Source organism: Oncorhynchus kisutch, unplaced genomic scaffold (assembly GCF_002021735.2).
Source record: "Oncorhynchus kisutch isolate 150728-3 unplaced genomic scaffold, Okis_V2 scaffold2168, whole genome shotgun sequence".
In the NCBI taxonomy this organism is placed as follows: Eukaryota; Metazoa; Chordata; class Actinopteri; order Salmoniformes; family Salmonidae; genus Oncorhynchus; species Oncorhynchus kisutch.
In genome coordinates, this window is record NW_022264113.1 from 1 (window position 1) to 19,109 (window position 19,109).

At 40.2% G+C, this 19,109-nt stretch overlaps 16 non-coding genes across 16 annotated transcripts; all 16 read right to left on the bottom strand.

Moving 5' to 3' along the window:
• Window positions 1-920: 920 nt before the first annotated feature.
• Window positions 921-994, bottom strand: trnat-cgu (transfer RNA threonine (anticodon CGU)). The gene has a single exon. It is a non-coding gene; the product is annotated as a tRNA-Thr (tRNA).
• Window positions 995-2,949: 1,955 nt separating this feature from the next.
• trnat-cgu (transfer RNA threonine (anticodon CGU)) lies at window positions 2,950-3,021 on the bottom strand. Its single transcript has one exon. It is a non-coding gene; the product is annotated as a tRNA-Thr (tRNA).
• Window positions 3,022-4,310: 1,289 nt separating this feature from the next.
• Window positions 4,311-4,382, bottom strand: trnat-cgu (transfer RNA threonine (anticodon CGU)). Its single transcript has one exon. It is a non-coding gene; the product is annotated as a tRNA-Thr (tRNA).
• A 1,290-nt stretch (window positions 4,383-5,672) lies between these two features.
• On the bottom strand, window positions 5,673-5,744 carry trnat-cgu (transfer RNA threonine (anticodon CGU)). The gene has a single exon. It is a non-coding gene; the product is annotated as a tRNA-Thr (tRNA).
• A 1,312-nt stretch (window positions 5,745-7,056) lies between these two features.
• trnat-cgu (transfer RNA threonine (anticodon CGU)) lies at window positions 7,057-7,128 on the bottom strand. Its single transcript has one exon. It is a non-coding gene; the product is annotated as a tRNA-Thr (tRNA).
• A 1,833-nt stretch (window positions 7,129-8,961) lies between these two features.
• trnat-cgu (transfer RNA threonine (anticodon CGU)) lies at window positions 8,962-9,033 on the bottom strand. The gene has a single exon. It is a non-coding gene; the product is annotated as a tRNA-Thr (tRNA).
• A 1,442-nt stretch (window positions 9,034-10,475) lies between these two features.
• Window positions 10,476-10,547, bottom strand: trnaa-ugc (transfer RNA alanine (anticodon UGC)). The gene has a single exon. It is a non-coding gene; the product is annotated as a tRNA-Ala (tRNA).
• A 1,222-nt stretch (window positions 10,548-11,769) lies between these two features.
• Window positions 11,770-11,841, bottom strand: trnat-cgu (transfer RNA threonine (anticodon CGU)). The gene has a single exon. It is a non-coding gene; the product is annotated as a tRNA-Thr (tRNA).
• A 449-nt stretch (window positions 11,842-12,290) lies between these two features.
• trnaa-ugc (transfer RNA alanine (anticodon UGC)) lies at window positions 12,291-12,362 on the bottom strand. Its single transcript has one exon. It is a non-coding gene; the product is annotated as a tRNA-Ala (tRNA).
• A 1,220-nt stretch (window positions 12,363-13,582) lies between these two features.
• Window positions 13,583-13,654, bottom strand: trnat-cgu (transfer RNA threonine (anticodon CGU)). Its single transcript has one exon. It is a non-coding gene; the product is annotated as a tRNA-Thr (tRNA).
• Window positions 13,655-14,104: 450 nt separating this feature from the next.
• On the bottom strand, window positions 14,105-14,176 carry trnaa-ugc (transfer RNA alanine (anticodon UGC)). The gene has a single exon. It is a non-coding gene; the product is annotated as a tRNA-Ala (tRNA).
• Window positions 14,177-15,396: 1,220 nt separating this feature from the next.
• trnat-cgu (transfer RNA threonine (anticodon CGU)) lies at window positions 15,397-15,468 on the bottom strand. Its single transcript has one exon. It is a non-coding gene; the product is annotated as a tRNA-Thr (tRNA).
• Window positions 15,469-15,917: 449 nt separating this feature from the next.
• Window positions 15,918-15,989, bottom strand: trnaa-ugc (transfer RNA alanine (anticodon UGC)). Its single transcript has one exon. It is a non-coding gene; the product is annotated as a tRNA-Ala (tRNA).
• Window positions 15,990-17,209: 1,220 nt separating this feature from the next.
• trnat-cgu (transfer RNA threonine (anticodon CGU)) lies at window positions 17,210-17,281 on the bottom strand. Its single transcript has one exon. It is a non-coding gene; the product is annotated as a tRNA-Thr (tRNA).
• A 450-nt stretch (window positions 17,282-17,731) lies between these two features.
• trnaa-ugc (transfer RNA alanine (anticodon UGC)) lies at window positions 17,732-17,803 on the bottom strand. The gene has a single exon. It is a non-coding gene; the product is annotated as a tRNA-Ala (tRNA).
• A 1,220-nt stretch (window positions 17,804-19,023) lies between these two features.
• Window positions 19,024-19,095, bottom strand: trnat-cgu (transfer RNA threonine (anticodon CGU)). The gene has a single exon. It is a non-coding gene; the product is annotated as a tRNA-Thr (tRNA).
• Between the last annotated feature and the right edge of the window lie 14 nt (window positions 19,096-19,109).

Genomic DNA, 19,109 nt, shown 5'->3' on the forward strand with positions numbered 1-19,109 from the left:
CTTAGAATGTCAACATTGTGGAAAGTGGGAGTGTTGTTGCAAAAGCTGATTTACAAGTGAATACTCTCAAAAGACAAGTTGGGGAATACTGTAGGACAGCAAACATGTAAAGTGGCTCTATCGTAGAGATACTTCCCATTAATATAATAGTTGTGTTCAAATATTGATACAACATGATTTTTCTACAAAGTCCTCCATGAATGGACATTCCATGGAATTGGAAGTCTTTTCTATAAAGGCACGGATGGGATTTGAACCCATTGTCTCGGTTTACAGACAGACGCATTACCACTTGGCCACCATGCCACTCTATATTTAAAATCAACATTCTGGAAAGTAGTAGTTGTGCAAATGTAATTTGGCACACAAACTCAGTGGAGAAAGGACCTCATACATATATAGCATGCACTCCCCCTCTGAGGCTTCCATCCCATTTAATTTGCAGATAAAACGCAATGTCAATACCATGTACTTTATATATACACCACTCCATTGAAACTACATGAGATGATAGCAGCATTCTTAAAACAGGTACGGAGAGGGATCGAAAACATGAACTTCAGTTTTTGAAAATGATGCCATAAAAGTTGCCACCATGCCACTTCTGTTCTATAAATGTACTAACAGGGATTGAACTCATGTTTTCAGTTAACAAAAACAGATGACTTTTTACATCTATTTCATTCTTAGAATGTCAACATTGTGGAAAGTGGGAGTTGGCAAAAGCTAATTTAACAAGTGAATACTCTCAAAAGACAAGTTGGGGAATACTGTAGGACAGCAAACATGTAAAGTGGCTCTAATCGTAGAGATCTTCCCCTTAATATAATAGTTGTGTTCACATATTGATACAACATGATTTTTCTACAAAGTCCTCCAATGAATGGACATTTCCATGGAATTGGAAGTCTTTTATATAAAGGCACGGATGGGATTTGAACCCATGGTCTTCGGTTGTACGAGACCGACGCCTTAACCACTTGGCCACCATGCCACCTATACTGTAAAGCAAATCTGGAAAGTAGTAGTGTGCAAATGTGAATTTGGCACACAAACTCAGTGGAGAAAGGACCTCATACTATAAGCATGCACTCCCCCTCTGAGCTTCCATCCCATTTAATTTGCAGATAAAACGCACTGTCAATACAATGGTACTTTATATATACACCACTCCATTGAAACTACAATGAGATGATAGCAGCATTCTTAAAAACAGGTACGGAGAGGGATCGAAACATGAACTCATTTTTGAAATGATGCCATAAAAGTTGGCCACCATGCCATTCCTGTTCTATACATGTACTAAACAGGGATTGAACTCTGTTTTCAGTTAACAAAAACAGATGACTTTTACATCTATTTCATTCTTAGAATGTCAACATTGTGGAAAGTGGAGTTGTGCAAAAGCTAATTTAACAAGTGAATACTCTCAAAAGACAAGTTGGGAATACTGTAGGACAGCAAACATGTAAAGTGGCTCATCGTAGATACTTCCCTTAATCAATAGTTGTGTTCAAATATTGATACAACATGATTTTTCTACAAAGTCCTCCAATGAATGGACATTTCCATGGAATTGGAAGTCTTTTCTATAAAGGCACGGATGGATTTTGAACCCATGGTCTTCGTTTACGAGACGCCCTTACCACTTGGCCACCATGCCACTCTATACTTTAATATCAAATTCTGGAAAGTAGTAGTTGTGCAAATGTGAATTTGGCACACAAACTCATTGGAGAAAGGACCTCATACATATATAGCATGCACTCCCCCTCTGAGCTTCCATCCCATTTAATTTGGCAGATAAAACGCAATGTCAATACAATGTACTTTATATATACAAACCACTCCATGAAACTACAATGAGATGATAGCAGCATTCTTAAAACAGTACGGAGAGGGATCGAAAACATGAACTTCAGTTTTTGAAAATGATGCCATAAAGTTGGCACCATGCCACTTCTGTTCTATAAATGTACTAACAGGATTGAACTCATGTTTTCAGTTAACAAAACAGATGACTTTTTACATCTATTTCATTCTTAGAATGTCAACATTGTGGAAAGTGGAGTTGTGCAAAAGCTAATTAACAAGTGAATACTCTCAAAAGATAAGTTGGGGAATGCTGTAGGACAGCAAACTTGTAAAGTGGCTATATCGTAGAGATACTTCACCTTAATATAATAGTTGTGTTTCAAATATTGATACAACATGATTTTCTACCAATCCTCCAATGAATGTACATTAACATGGAATTGGAAAGTATTTTCCTATAAAGTGCACGGATGGGATTTGAAACCCATGGTCTTTCGGTTTACGAGACCGACGCCTTACCACTTGGCCACCATGCCACTCTATACCTGTAATATCAACATTCTGGAAAGTAGTAGTTGTGCAAATGTGAATTTGACACACAAACGCAGTGGAGAAAGGACCTCATACATATATAGCATGCACTCCCCCTCTGAGCTTCCATCCCATTTAATTTGCAGATAAAACGCAATGTCAATACAATGTACTTTATATATACACCACTCCATTGAACTACAATGAGATGATAGCAGCAATTCTTAAAACAGGTACGGAGAGGGATCGAAAACATGAACTTCAGTTTTTTTAAATGATGCCATAAAAGTTGGCCACCATGCCACTTCTGTTCTATAAATGTACTAACAGTGATTGAACTCATGTTCTTCAGTAACAAAAACAGATGACTTTTTACATCTATTTCATTCTTAGAATGTCAACATTGTGGAAAGTGGGAGTTGTGCAAAAGCTAATTTAACAAGTGAATACTCTCAAAAGACAAGTTGGGGAATACTGTAGGACAGCAAACATGTAAAGTGGCCTTAATATAATAGTTGTGTTCAAATATTGATACAACATGATTTTTCTACCAAGTCCTCCAATGAATGGACATTTCCATGGAATTGGAAGTCTTTTCTATAAAGGCACGGATGGGATTTGAACCCATGGTCTTCGGTTTACGAGACCGACGCCTTACCACTTGGCCACCATGCCACTCTATACTGTAATATCAACATTCTGGAAAGTAGTAGTTGTGCAAATGTGAATTTGACACACAAACTCAGTGGAGAAAGGACCTCATACATATATAGCATGCACTCCCCCTCTGAGCTTCCATCCCATTTAATTTGCAGATAAAACGCAATGTCAATACAATGTACTTTATATATACACCACTCCAATGAAACTACAATGAGATGATAGCAGCAATTCTTAAAACAGGTACGGAGAGGGATCGAAAACATGAACTTCAGTTTTTGAAAATGATGCCATAAAAGTTGGCCACCATGCCACTTCTGTTCTATAAATGTACTAACAGTGATTGAACTCATGTTCTTCAGTTAACAAAAACAGATGACTTTTACATCTATTTCATTCTTAGAATGTCAACATTGTGGAAAGTGGGAGTTGTGCAAAAGCTAATTTAACAAGTGAATACTCTCAAAAGAGAAGTTGGGGAATACTGTAGGACAGCAAACATGTAAAGTGGCTCTATCGTAGAGATACTTCACCTTAATATAATAGTTGTGTTCAAATATTGATACAACATGATTTTTCTACAAAGTCCTCCAATGAATGTACATTTCCATGGAATTGGAAGTCTTTTCTATAAAGGCACGGATGGAATGTGAACCCATGGTCTTCGGTTTACAAGACCGACGCCTTACCACTTTGCCACCATGCCACTCTATACTGTAATGTCAAAATTCTGGAAAGTAGTAGTTGTGCAAATGTGAATTTGGCACACAAACTCAGTGGAGAAAGGACCTCATACATATATAGCATGCACTCCCCCTCTGAGCTTCCATCCCATTTAATTTGCAGATAAAACGCAATGTCAATACAATGTACTTTATATATACACCACTCCATTGAAACTACAATGAGATGATAGCAGCAATTCTTAAAACAGGTACGGAGAGGGATCGAAAACATGAACTTCAGTTTTTGAAAATGATGCCATAAAAGTTGGCCACCATGCCACTTCTGTTCTATAAATGTACTAACAGGGATTGAACTCATGTTTTCAGTTAACAAAAACCAATGACTTTTTAAATCTATTTCATTCTTAGAATGTCAACATTGTGGAAAGTGGGAGTTGTGCAAAAGCTAATTTAACAAGTGAATACTCTCAAAAGACAAGTTTGGGAATACTGTAGGACAGCAAACATGTAAAGTGGCCTTAATATAATAGTTGTGTTCAAATATTGATACAACATGATTTTTCTACCAAGTCCTCCAATGAATGTACATTAACATGGAATTGGAAGTATTTTCTATAAAGGCACGGATGGGATTTGAACCCATGGTCTTCGGTTTACGAGACCGACGCCTTACCACTTGGCCACCATGCCACTCTATACTGTAATATCAACATTCTGGAAAGTAGTAGTTGTGCAAATGTGAATTTGACACACAAACTCAGTGGAGAAAGGACCTCATACATATATAGCATGCACTCCCCCTCTGAGCTTCCATCCCATTTAATTTGCAGATAAAACGCAATGTCAATACAATGTACTTTATATATACACCACTCCAATGAAACTACAATGAGATGATAGCAGCAATTCTTAAAACAGGTACGGAGAGGGATCGAAAACATGAACTTCAGTTTTTGAAAATGATGCCATAAAAGTTGGCCACCATGCCACTTCTGTTCTATAAATGTACTAACAGTGATTGAACTCATGTTCTTCAGTTAACAAAAACAGATGACTTTTTACATCTATTTCATTCTTAGAATGTCAACATTGTGGAAAGTGGGAGTTGTGCAAAAGCTAATTTAACAAGTGAATACTCTCAAAAGACAAGTTGGGGAATACTGTAGGACAGCAAACATGTAAAGTGGCTCTATCGTAGAGATACTTCACCTTAATATAATAGTTGTGTTCAAATATTGATACAACATGATTTATCTACAAAGTCCTCCAATGAATGTACATTTCCATGGAATTGGAAGTCTTTTCTATAAAGGCACGGATGGAATGTGAACCCATGGTCTTCGGTTTACAAGACCGACGCCTTACCACTTTGCCACCATGCCACTCTATACTGTAATGTCAAAATTCTGGAAAGTAGTAGTTGTGCAAATGTGAATTTGGCACACAAACTCAGTGGAGAAAGGACCTCATACATATATAGCATGCACTCCCCCTCTGAGCTTCCATCCCATTTAATTTGCAGATAAAACGCAATGTCAATACAATGTACTTTATATATACACCACTCCATTGAAACTACAATGAGATGATAGCAGCAATTCTTAAAACAGGTACGGAGAGGGATCGAAAACATGAACTTCAGTTTTTGAAAATGATGCCATAAAAGTTGGCCACCATGCCACTTCTGTTCTATAAATGTACTAACAGGGATTGAACTCATGTTTTCAGTTAACAAAAACCAATGACTTTTTAAATCTATTTCATTCTTAGAATGTCAACATTGTGGAAAGTGGGAGTTGTGCAAAAGCTAATTTAACAAGTGAATACTCTCAAAAGACAAGTTTGGGAATACTGTAGGACAGCAAACATGTAAAGTGGCCTTAATATAATAGTTGTGTTCAAATATTGATACAACATGATTTTTCTACCAAGTCCTCCAATGAATGTACATTAACATGGAATTGGAAGTATTTTCTATAAAGGCACGGATGGGATTTGAACCCATGGTCTTCGGTTTACGAGACCGACGCCTTACCACTTGGCCACCATGCCACTCTATACTGTAATATCAACATTCTGGAAAGTAGTAGTTGTGCAAATGTGAATTTGACACACAAACTCAGTGGAGAAAGGACCTCATACATATATAGCATGCACTCCCCCTCTGAGCTTCCATCCCATTTAATTTGCAGATAAAACGCAATGTCAATACAATGTACTTTATATATACACCACTCCATTGAAACTACAATGAGATGATAGCAGCAATTCTTAAAACAGGTACGGAGAGGGATCGAAAACATGAACTTCAGTTTTTGAAAATGATGCCATAAAAGTTGGCCACCATGCCACTTCTGTTCTATAAATGTACTAACAGTGATTGAACTCATGTTCTTCAGTTAACAAAAACAGATGACTTTTTACATCTATTTCATTCTTAGAATGTCAACATTGTGGAAAGTGGGAGTTGTGCAAAAGCTAATTTAACAAGTGAATACTCTCAAAAGACAAGTTGGGGAATACTGTAGGACAGCAAACATGTAAAGTGGCTCTATCGTAGAGATACTTCACCTTAATATAATAGTTGTGTTCAAATATTGATACAACATGATTTTTCTACAAAGTCCTCCAATGAATGTACATTTCCATGGAATTGGAAGTCTTTTCGATAAAGGCACGGATGGAATGTGAACCCATGGTCTTCGGTTTACAAGACCGACGCCTTACCACTTTGCCACCATGCCACTCTATACTGTAATATCAACATTCTGGAAAGTAGTAGTTGTGCAAATGTGAATTTGGCACACAAACTCAGTGGAGAAAGGACCTCATACATATATAGCATGCACTCCCCCTCTGAGCTTCCATCCCATTTAATTTGCAGATAAAACGCAATGTCAATACAATGTACTTTATATATACACCACTCCATTGAAACTACAATGAGATGATAGCAGCAATTCTTAAAACAGGTACGGAGAGGGATCGTAAACATGAACTTCAGTTTTTGAAAATGATGCCATAAAAGTTGGCCACTATGCCACTTCTGTTCTATAAATGTACTAACAGGGATTGAACTCATGTTCTTCAGTTAACAAAAACAGATGACTTTTTACATCTATTTCATTCTTAGAATGTCAACATTGTGGAAAGTGGGAGTTGTGCAAAAGCTAATTTAACAAGTGAATACTCTCAAAAGACAAGTTGGGGAATACTGTAGGACAGCAAACATGTAAAGTGGCTGTATCGTAGAGATACTTCCCCTTAATATAATAGTTGTGTTCAAATATTGATACAACATGATTTTTCTACCAAGTCCTCCAATGAATGTATATTAACATGGAATTGGAAGTCTTTTCTATAAAGGCACGGATGGGATTTGAACCCATGGTCTTCGGTTTACGAGACCGACGCCTTACCACTTGGCCACCATTCCACTCTATACTGTAATATCAACATTCTGGAAAGTAGTAGTTGTGCAAATGTGAATTTGACACACAAACTCAAGTCCTCCAATGAATCTAAATTTCCATGGAATTGGATGTCTTTTCTATAAAGGCAAGGATGGGATTTGAACCCATGGTCTTCGGTTTACAAGACCGACACCTTTATTATACCAGGTAAGCCAGTTAAGAACAAGTTCTCATACACAACTGCGACCTGGCGAAGATAAAGCAAAGCAGTGCAATTCATTTGCAGTCTGGACGCGGAGGGGTGAACATCTCCTGCTCTGACTGCAGCTGGAAGGGACTGCTGTGCGAGGACTAGGCCGCCTGTGAGTGCTTTGATAAGGCGGAGCTTTACCTGGCCTAGACTTACAGATGACCTGGAGCCAGTGGTTCTGGCGACGAGTTACACATGGAACAAACTAGCGCACAGTCAATAACAAAATAGAAGGAAATTTTTTTTAAAGGCAATAAATATGCCATAGTAAATCAAATCAAATCAAATCAAATTTATTTATATAGCCCTTCGTACATCAGCTGATATCTCAAAGTGCTGTACCGAAACCCAGCCTAAAACCCCAAACAGCAAGCAATGCAGGTGTAGAAGCACGGTGGCTAGGAAAAACTCCCTAGAAAGGCCAATACCTAGGAAGAAACCTAGAGAGGAACCAGGCTATGTGGGGTGGCCAGTCCTCTTCTGGCTGTGCCGGGTGGAGATTACAACAGAACATGGCCAAGATGTTCAAATGTTCATAAATGACCAGCATGGTCGAATAATAATAAGGCAGAACAGTTGAAACTGGAGCAGCAGCACAGTCAGGTGGAAGTTGAAACTGGAGCAGCAGCATGGCCAGGTGGACTGGGGACAGCAAGGAGTCATCATGTCAGGTAGTCCTGGGGCATGGTCCTAGGGCTCAGGTCCTCCGAGAGAGAGAAAGAAAGAGAGAAGGAGAGAATTAGAGAACGCACACTTAGATTCACACAGGACACCGAATAGGACAGGAGAAGTACTCCAGATATAACAAACTGACCCCAGCCCCCAGTACCGAAGTAATCACAATTTAGCAAATGAAAACTGGAGTGATAGATGAGCAGATGATGATGTGCAAGTAGAAATCCTGGTGTGCAAAAGTGCAGAAAGTAAATAAAAACAATATGGCGATGAGGTAGGTAGATTGGGTGGGCTATTTACAGATGGGCATCTCCTGCTCTGACTGCAGCTGGAAGGGACTGCTGCGCGAGGACTAGGCCGCCTGTGAGTGCTTTGATAAGGCGGAGCTTTACCTAGCATAGACTTACAGATGACCTGGAGCCAGTGGTTCTGGCGACGAGTTACACATGGAACAAATAAGCGCATATTCAATAACAAAATAGCCAGTGGTTCTGGCGACGAATATGTAGCGAGGGCCAGCCGACTAGAGCATACAGGTCGCAGTGGCCATATCAAGACAATTGACCTTTTCTTTACACTGTTGTGATGAAAGTACATTCCCATAATATCAGCTATCTACCATAAATGTCGAACATGGATTGAACCCATGTGCTTCAGTTAACAAAAACAGATGACATTTTACATCTTTTTCATTCTTAGAATGTCAACATTGTGGAAAGTGGGAGTTGTGCAAAAGCTAATTTAACAAGTGAATACTCTCAAAAGACAAGTTGGGGAACACTGTAGGACAGCAAACATGTAAAGTGGCTCTAACGTAGAGATCACTTCCCCTTAAAATAATAGTTGTGTTCAAATATTGATACAACATGATTTTTCTACAAAGTCCTCCAATGAATCTAAATTTCCATGGAATTGGATGTCTTTTCTATAAAGGCACGGATGGGATTTGAACCCATGGTCTTCGGTTTACGAGACCGACGCCTTACCACTTGGCCACCATGCCACCATGCCCCTCTATACTAGGGCTCAGGTCCTCCGAGAGAGAGAAAGAAAGAGAGAAGGAGAGAATTAGAGAACGCACACTTAGATTCACACAGGACACCGAATAGGACAGGAGAAGTACTCCAGATATAACAAACTGACCCCAGCCCCCAGTACCGAAGTAATCACAATTTAGCAAATGAAAACTGGAGTGATAGATGAGCAGATGATGATGTGCAAGTAGAAATCCTGGTGTGCAAAAGTGCAGAAAGTAAATAAAAATAATATGGCGATGAGGTAGGTAGATTGGGTGGGCTATTTACAGATGGGCATCTCCTGCTCTGACTGCAGCTGGAAGGGACTGCTGCACGAGGACTAGGCCGCCTGTGAGTGCTTTGATAAGGCGGAGCTTTACCTAGCATAGACTTACAGATGACCTGGAGCCAGTGGTTCTGGCGACGAGTTACACATGGAACAAATAAGCGCATATTCAATAACAAAATAGCCAGTGGTTCTGGCGACGAATATGTAGCGAGGGCCAGCCGACTAGAGCATACAGGTCGCAGTGGCCATATCAAGACAATTGACCTTTTCTTTACACTGTTGTGATGAAAGTACATTCCCATAATATCAGCTATCTACCATAAATGTCGAACATGGATTGAACCCATGTGCTTCAGTTAACAAAAACAGATGACATTTTACATCTTTTTCATTCTTAGAATGTCAACATTGTGGAAAGTGGGAGTTGTGCAAAAGCTAATTTAACAAGTGAATACTCTCAAAAGACAAGTTGGGGAACACTGTAGGACAGCAAACATGTAAAGTGGCTCTAACGTAGAGATCACTTCCCCTTAAAATAATAGTTGTGTTCAAATATTGATACAACATGATTTTTCTACAAAGTCCTCCAATGAATCTAAATTTCCATGGAATTGGATGTCTTTTCTATAAAGTCACGGATGGAATTTGAAACCATGGTCTTCGGTTTACAAGACCGACGCCTTACCACTTTGCCACCATGCCACTCTATACTGTAATATCAACATTCTGGAAAGTAGTAGTTGTGCAAATGTGAATTTGGCACACAAACTCAGTGGAGAAAGGACCTCATACATATATAGCATGCACTCCCCCTCTGAGCTTCCATCCCATTTAATTTGCAGATAAAACGCAATGTCAATACAATGTACTTTATATATACACCACTCCATTGAAACTACAATGAGATGATAGCAGCAATTCTTAAAACAGGTACGGAGAGGGATCGAAAACATGAACTTCAGTTTTTGAAAATGATGCCATAAAAGTTGGCAACCATGCCACTTCTGTTCTATAAATGTACTAACAGGGATTGAACGCATGTTCTTCAGATTAAAAGACAAAATGATTTAGCACATCTCTGTTTCCTGCTTAGAATTTCAACATTGTGGAAAGTAGAAGTTGGGTCTTTGCAAAAAATCATGGAGAAGCTGGGGATTGAACCTAGGACATCATACATGCAAAGCATGCACTCTACCACTGAGCTACACCCCCTTTCTGGGAACAAAAAAAATTGTTTCTTATTTTATTACATTTCAACTTTATTATACCAGGTAAGCCAGTTAAGAACAAGTTCTCATACACAACTGCGACCTGGCCAAGATAAACGCAAAGCAGTGCAATTCATTTGCAGTCTGGACGCGGAGGGGTGAACATCTCCTGCTCTGACTGCAGATGGGCATCTCCTGCTCTGACTGCAGCTGGAAGGGACTGCTGCGCGAGGACTAGGCTGCCTGTGAGTGCTTTGATAAGGCGGAGCTTTACCTAGCATAGACTTACAGATGACCTGGAGCCAGTGGTTCTGGCGACGAGTTACACATGGAACAAATAAGCGCATATTCAATAACAAAATAGCCAGTGGTTCTGGCGACGAATATGTAGCGAGGGCCAGCCGACTAGAGCATACAGGTCGCAGTGGCCATATCAAGACAATTGACCTTTTCTTTACACTGTTGTGATGAAACTACATTCCCATAATATCAGCTATCTACCATAAATGTCGAACATGGATTGAAACCATGTGCTTCAGTTAACAAAAACAGATGACATTTTACATCTTTTTCATTCTTAGAATGTCAACATTGTGGAAAGTGGGAGTTGTGCAAAAGCTAATTTAACAAGTGAATACTCTCAAAAGACAAGTTGGGGAATACTGTAGGACAGCAAACATGTAAAGTGGCTCTATCGTAGAGATACTTCCCCTTAAAATAATAGTTGTGTTCAAATATTGATACAACATGATTTTTCTACAAAGTCCTCCAATGAATCTAAATTTCCATGGAATTGGATGTCTTTTCTATAAAGGCAAGGATGGGATTTGAACCCATGGTCTTCGGTTTACAAGAACGACACCTTTATTATACCAGGTAAGCCAGTTAAGAACAAGTTCTCATACACAACTGCGACCTGGCGAAGATAAAGCAAAGCAGTGCAATTCATTTGCAGTCTGGACGCGGAGGGGTGAACATCTCCTGCTCTGACTGCAGCTGGAAGGGACTGCTGTGCGAGGACTAGGCCGCCTGTGAGTGCTTTGATAAGGCGGAGCTTTACCTAGCCTAGACTTACAGATGACCTGGAGCCAGTGGTTCTGGCGACGAGTTACACATGGAACAAACTAGCGCACAGTCAATAACAAAATAGTAGGGATTTGTTTTTTAAAGGCAATAAATATGCCATAGAATCTAAATTTCCATGGAATTGGATGTCTTTTCTATAAAGGCACGGATGGGATTTGAACCCATGGTCTTCGGTTTACGAGACCGACGCCTTACCACTTGGCCACCATGCCACTCTATACTGCAATATATATATATATTCAACATTCTGGAAAGTAGTAATTGTGCAAATGTGAATTTGGCACACAAACTCAGTGGAGAAAGGACCTCATACATATATAGCATGTACTCCCCCTCTGAGCTTCCATCCCATTTAATTTGCAGATAAAATGCAATATCAATACAATGTACTTTATATATACACCACTCCATTGAAACTACAATGAAATGATAGCAGCAATTCTTAAAACAGGTACGGACAGGGATCGAAAACATGAACTTCAGTTTTTGAAAATGATGCCATAAAAGTTGGCAACCATGCCACTTCTGTTCTATAAATGTACTAACAGGGATTGAACGCATGTTCTTCAGATTAAAAGACAAAATGATTTAGCACATCTCTGTTTCCTGCTTAGAATTTCAACATTGTGGAAAGTAGAAGTTGGGTCTTTGCAAAAAATCATGGAGAAGCTGGGGATTGAACCTAGGACCTCATACATGCAAAGCATGCACTCTACCACTGAGCTACACCCCCTTTCTGGGAACAAAAAAATTGTTTCTTATTTTATTACATTTCAACTTTATTATACCAGGTAAGCCAGTTAAGAACAAGTTCTCATACACAACTGCGACCTGGCCAAGATAAAGCAAAGCAGTGCAATTCATTTGCAGTCTGGACGCGGAGGGGTGAACATCTCCTGCTCTGACTGCAGATGGGCATCTCCTGCTCTGACTGCAGCTGGAAGGGACTGCTGCGCGAGGACTAGGCTGCCTGTGAGTGCTTTGATAAGGCGGAGCTTTACCTAGCATAGACTTACAGATGACCTGGAGCCAGTGGTTCTGGCGACGAGTTACACATGGAACAAATAAGCGCATATTCAATAACAAAATAGCCAGTGGTTCTGGCGACGAATATGTAGCGAGGGCCAGCCGACTAGAGCATACAGGTCGCAGTGGCCATATCAAGACAATTGACCTTTTCTTTACACTGTTGTGATGAAAGTACATTCCCATAATATCAGCTATCTACCATAAATGTCGAACATGGATTGAAACCATGTGCTTCAGTTAACAAAAACAGATGACATTTTACATCTTTTTCATTCTTAGAATGTCAACATTGTGGAAAGTGGGAGTTGTGCAAAAGCTAATTTACCAAGTGAATACTCTCAAAAGACAAGTTGGGGAATACTGTAGGACAGCAAACATGTAAAGTGGCTCTATCGTAGAGATACTTCCCCTTAAAATAATAGTTGTTTTCAAATATTGATACAACATGATTTTTCTACAAAGTCCTCCAATGAATCTAAATTTCCATGGAATTGGATGTCTTTTCTATAAAGGCAAGGATGGGATTTGAACCCATGGTCTTCGGTTTACAAGAACGACACCTTTATTATACCAGGTAAGCCAGTTAAGAACAAGTTCTCATACACAACTGCGACCTGGCGAAGATAAAGCAAAGCAGTGCAATTCATTTGCAGTCTGGACGCGGAGGGGTGAACATCTCCTGCTCTGACTGCAGCTGGAAGGGACTGCTGTGCGAGGACTAGGCCGCCTGTGAGTGCTTTGATAAGGCGGAGCTTTACCTAGCCTAGACTTACAGATGACCTGGAGCCAGTGGTTCTGGCGACGAGTTACACATGGAACAAACTAGCGCACAGTCAATAACAAAATAGTAGGGATTTGTTTTTTAAAGGCAATAAATATGCCATAGAATCTAAATTTCCATGGAATTGGATGTCTTTTCTATAAAGGCACGGATGGGATTTGAACCCATGGTCTTCGGTTTACGAGACCGACGCCTTACCACTTGGCCACCATGCCACTCTATACTGCAATATATATATATATTCAACATTCTGGAAAGTAGTAATTGTGCAAATGTGAATTTGGCACACAAACTCAGTGGAGAAAGGACCTCATACATATATAGCATGTACTCCCCCTCTGAGCTTCCATCCCATTTAATTTGCAGATAAAACTGCAATGTCAATACAATGTACTTTATATATACACCACTCCATTGAAACTACAATGAAATGATAGCAGCAATTCTTAAAACAGGTACGGACAGGGATCGAAAACATGAACTTCAGTTTTTGAAAATGATGCCATAAAAGTTGGCAACCATGCCACTTCTGTTCTATAAATGTACTAACAGGGATTGAACGCATGTTCTTCAGATTAAAAGACAAAATGATTTAGCACATCTCTGTTTCCTGCTTAGAATTTCAACATTGTGGAAAGTAGAAGTTGGGTCTTTGCAAAAAATCATGGAGAAGCTGGGGATTGAACCTAGGACCTCATACATGCAAAGCATGCACTCTACCACTGAGCTACACCCCCTTTCTGGGAACAAAAAAATTGTTTCTTATTTTATTACATTTCAACTTTATTATACCAGGTAAGCCAGTTAAGAACAAGTTCTCATACACAACTGCGACCTGGCCAAGATAAAGCAAAGCAGTGCAATTCATTTGCAGTCTGGACGCGGAGGGGTGAACATCTCCTGCTCTGACTGCAGATGGGCATCTCCTGCTCTGACTGCAGCTGGAAGGGACTGCTGCGCGAGGACTAGGCTGCCTGTGAGTGCTTTGATAAGGCGGAGCTTTACCTAGCATAGACTTACAGATGACCTGGAGCCAGTGGTTCTGGCGACGAGTTACACATGGAACAAATAAGCGCATATTCAATAACAAAATAGCCAGTGGTTCTGGCGACGAATATGTAGCGAGGGCCAGCCGACTAGAGCATACAGGTCGCAGTGGCCATATCAAGACAATTGACCTTTTCTTTACACTGTTGTGATGAAAGTACATTCCCATAATATCAGCTATCTACCATAAATGTCGAACATGGATTGAAACCATGTGCTTCAGTTAACAAAAACAGATGACATTTTACATCTTTTTCATTCTTAGAATGTCAACATTGTGGAAAGTGGGAGTTGTGCAAAAGCTAATTTACCAAGTGAATACTCTCAAAAGACAAGTTGGGGAATACTGTAGGACAGCAAACATGTAAAGTGGCTCTATCGTAGAGATACTTCCCCTTAAAATAATAGTTGTTTTCAAATATTGATACAACATGATTTTTCTACAAAGTCCTCCAATGAATCTAAATTTCCATGGAATTGGATGTCTTTTCTATAAAGGCAAGGATGGGATTTGAACCCATGGTCTTCGGTTTACAAGAACGACACCTTTATTATACCAGGTAAGCCAGTTAAGAACAAGTTCTCATACACAACTGCGACCTGGCGAAGATAAAGCAAAGCAGTGCAATTCATTTGCAGTCTGGACGCGGAGGGGTGAACATCTCCTGCTCTGACTGCAGCTGGAAGGGACTGCTGTGCGAGGACTAGGCCGCCTGTGAGTGCTTTGATAAGGCGGAGCTTTACCTAGCCTAGACTTACAGATGACCTGGAGCCAGTGGTTCTGGCGACGAGTTACACATGGAACAAACTAGCGCACAGTCAATAACAAAATAGTAGGGATTTGTTTTTTAAAGGCAATAAATATGCCATAGAATCTAAATTTCCATGGAATTGGATGTCTTTTCTATAAAGGCACGGATGGGATTTGAACCCATGGTCTTCGGTTTACGAGACCGACGCCTTACCACTTGGCCACCATGCCACTCTATACTGCAATATATATATATATTCAACATTCTGGAAAGTAGTAATTGTGCAAATGTGAATTTGGCACACAAACTCAGTGGAGAAAGGACCTCATACATATATAGCATGTACTCCCCCTCTGAGCTTCCATCCCATTTAATTTGCAGATAAAACGCAATGTCAATACAATGTACTTTATATATACACCACTCCATTGAAACTACAATGAGATGATAGCAGCAATTCTTAAAACAGGTACGGACAGGGATCGAAAACATGAACTTCAGTTTTTGAAAATGATGCCATAAAAGTTGGCAACCATGCCACTTCTGTTCTATAAATGTACTAACAGGGATTGAACGCATGTTCTTCAGATTAAAAGACAAAATGATTTAGCACATCTCTGTTTCCTGCTTAGAATTTCAACATTGTGGAAAGTAGAAGTTGGGTCTTTGCAAAAAATCATGGAGAAGCTGGGGATTGAACCTAGGACCTCATACATGCAAAGCATGCACTCTACCACTGAGCTACACCCCCTTTCTGGGAACAAAAAAATTGTTTCTTATTTTATTACATTTCAACTTTATTATACCAGGTAAGCCAGTTAAGAACAAGTTCTCATACACAACTGCGACCTGGCCAAGATAAAGCAAAGCAGTGCAATTCATTTGCAGTCTGGACGCGGAGGGGTGAACATCTCCTGCTCTGACTGCAGATGGGCATCTCCTGCTCTGACTGCAGCTGGAAGGGACTGCTGCGCGAGGACTAGGCTGCCTGTGAGTGCTTTGATAAGGCGGAGCTTTACCTAGCATAGACTTACAGATGACCTGGAGCCAGTGGTTCTGGCGACGAGTTACACATGGAACAAATAAGCGCATATTCAATAACAAAATAGCCAGTGGTTCTGGCGACGAATATGTAGCGAGGGCCAGCCGACTAGAGCATACAGGTCGCAGTGGCCATATCAAGACAATTGACCTTTTCTTTACACTGTTGTGATGAAAGTACATTCCCATAATATCAGCTATCTACCATAAATGTCGAACATGGATTGAAACCATGTGCTTCAGTTAACAAAAACAGATGACATTTTACATCTTTTTCATTCTTAGAATGTCAACATTGTGGAAAGTGGGAGTTGTGCAAAAGCTAATTTACCAAGTGAATACTCTCAAAAGACAAGTTGGGGAATACTGTAGGACAGCAAACATGTAAAGTGGCTCTATCGTAGAGATACTTCCCCTTAAAATAATAGTTGTTTTCAAATATTGATACAACATGATTTTTCTACAAAGTCCTCCAATGAATCTAAATTTCCATGGAATTGGATGTCTTTTCTATAAAGGCAAGGATGGGATTTGAACCCATGGTCTTCGGTTTACAAGAACGACACCTTTATTATACCAGGTAAGCCAGTTAAGAACAAGTTCTCATACACAACTGCGACCTGGCGAAGATAAAGCAAAGCAGTGCAATTCATTTGCAGTCTGGACGCGGAGGGGTGAACATCTCCTGCTCTGACTGCAGCTGGAAGGGACTGCTGTGCGAGGACTAGGCCGCCTGTGAGTGCTTTGATAAGGCGGAGCTTTACCTAGCCTAGACTTACAGATGACCTGGAGCCAGTGGTTCTGGCGACGAGTTACACATGGAACAAACTAGCGCACAGTCAATAACAAAATAGTAGGGATTTGTTTTTTAAAGGCAATAAATATGCCATAGAATCTAAATTTCCATGGAATTGGATGTCTTTTCTATAAAGGCACGGATGGGATTTGAACCCATGGTCTTCGGTTTACGAGACCGACGCCTTACCACTTGGCCACCATGCCACTCTATACTGCAATATATATATATATTTCAACATTCTGGAAAGTAGTAATTGTGCAAATGTGAATTTGGCACACAAACTCAGTGGAGAAAGGACCTCATACATATATAGCATGTACTCCCCCTCTGAGCTTCCATCCCATTTAATTTGCAGATAAAACGCAATGTCAATACAATGTACTTTATATATACACCACTCCATTGAAACTACAATGAAATGATAGCAGCAATTCTTAAAACAGGTACGGACAGGGATCGAAAACATGAACTTCAGTTTTTGAAAATGATGCCATAAAAGTTGGCAACCATGCCACTTCTGTTCTATAAATGTACTAACAGGGATTGAACGCATGTTCTTCAGATTAAAAGACAAAATGATTTAGCACATCTCTGTTTCCTGCTTAGAATTTCAACATTGTGGAAAGTAGAAGTTGGGTCTTTGCAAAAAATCATGGAGAAGCTGGGGATTGAACCTAGGACCTCATACATGCAAAGCATGCACTCTACCACTGAGCTACACCCCCTTTCTGGGAACAAAAAAATTGTTTCTTATTTTATTACATTTCAACTTTATTATACCAGGTAAGCCAGTTAAGAACAAGTTCTCATACACAACTGCGACCTGGCCAAGATAAAGCAAAGCAGTGCAATTCATTTGCAGTCTGGACGCGGAGGGGTGAACATCTCCTGCTCTGACTGCAGATGGGCATCTCCTGCTCTGACTGCAGCTGGAAGGGACTGCTGCGCGAGGACTAGGCTGCCTGTGAGTGCTTTGATAAGGCGGAGCTTTACCTAGCATAGACTTACAGATGACCTGGAGCCAGTGGTTCTGGCGACGAGTTACACATGGAACAAATAAGCGCATATTCAATAACAAAATAGCCAGTGGTTCTGGCGACGAATATGTAGCGAGGGCCAGCCGACTAGAGCATACAGGTCGCAGTGGCCATATCAAGACAATTGACCTTTTCTTTACACTGTTGTGATGAAAGTACATTCCCATAATATCAGCTATCTACCATAAATGTCGAACATGGATTGAAACCATGTGCTTCAGTTAACAAAAACAGATGACATTTTACATCTTTTTCATTCTTAGAATGTCAACATTGTGGAAAGTGGGAGTTGTGCAAAAGCTAATTTACCAAGTGAATACTCTCAAAAGACAAGTTGGGGAATACTGTAGGACAGCAAACATGTAAAGTGGCTCTATCGTAGAGATACTTCCCCTTAAAATAATAGTTGTTTTCAAATATTGATACAACATGATTTTTCTACAAAGTCCTCCAATGAATCTAAATTTCCATGGAATTGGATGTCTTTTCTATAAAGGCAAGGATGGGATTTGAACCCATGGTCTTCGGTTTACAAGAACGACACCTTTATTATACCAGGTAAGCCAGTTAAGAACAAGTTCTCATACACAACTGCGACCTGGCGAAGATAAAGCAAAGCAGTGCAATTCATTTGCAGTCTGGACGCGGAGGGGTGAACATCTCCTGCTCTGACTGCAGCTGGAAGGGACTGCTGTGCGAGGACTAGGCCGCCTGTGAGTGCTTTGATAAGGCGGAGCTTTACCTAGCCTAGACTTACAGATGACCTGGAGCCAGTGGTTCTGGCGACGAGTTACACATGGAACAAACTAGCGCACAGTCAATAACAAAATAGTAGGGATTTGTTTTTTAAAGGCAATAAATATGCCATAGAATCTAAATTTCCATGGAATTGGATGTCTTTTCTATAAAGGCACGGATGGGATTTGAACCCATGGTCTTCGGTTTACGAGACCGACGCCTTACCACTTGGCCACCATGCCACTCTATACTGCAA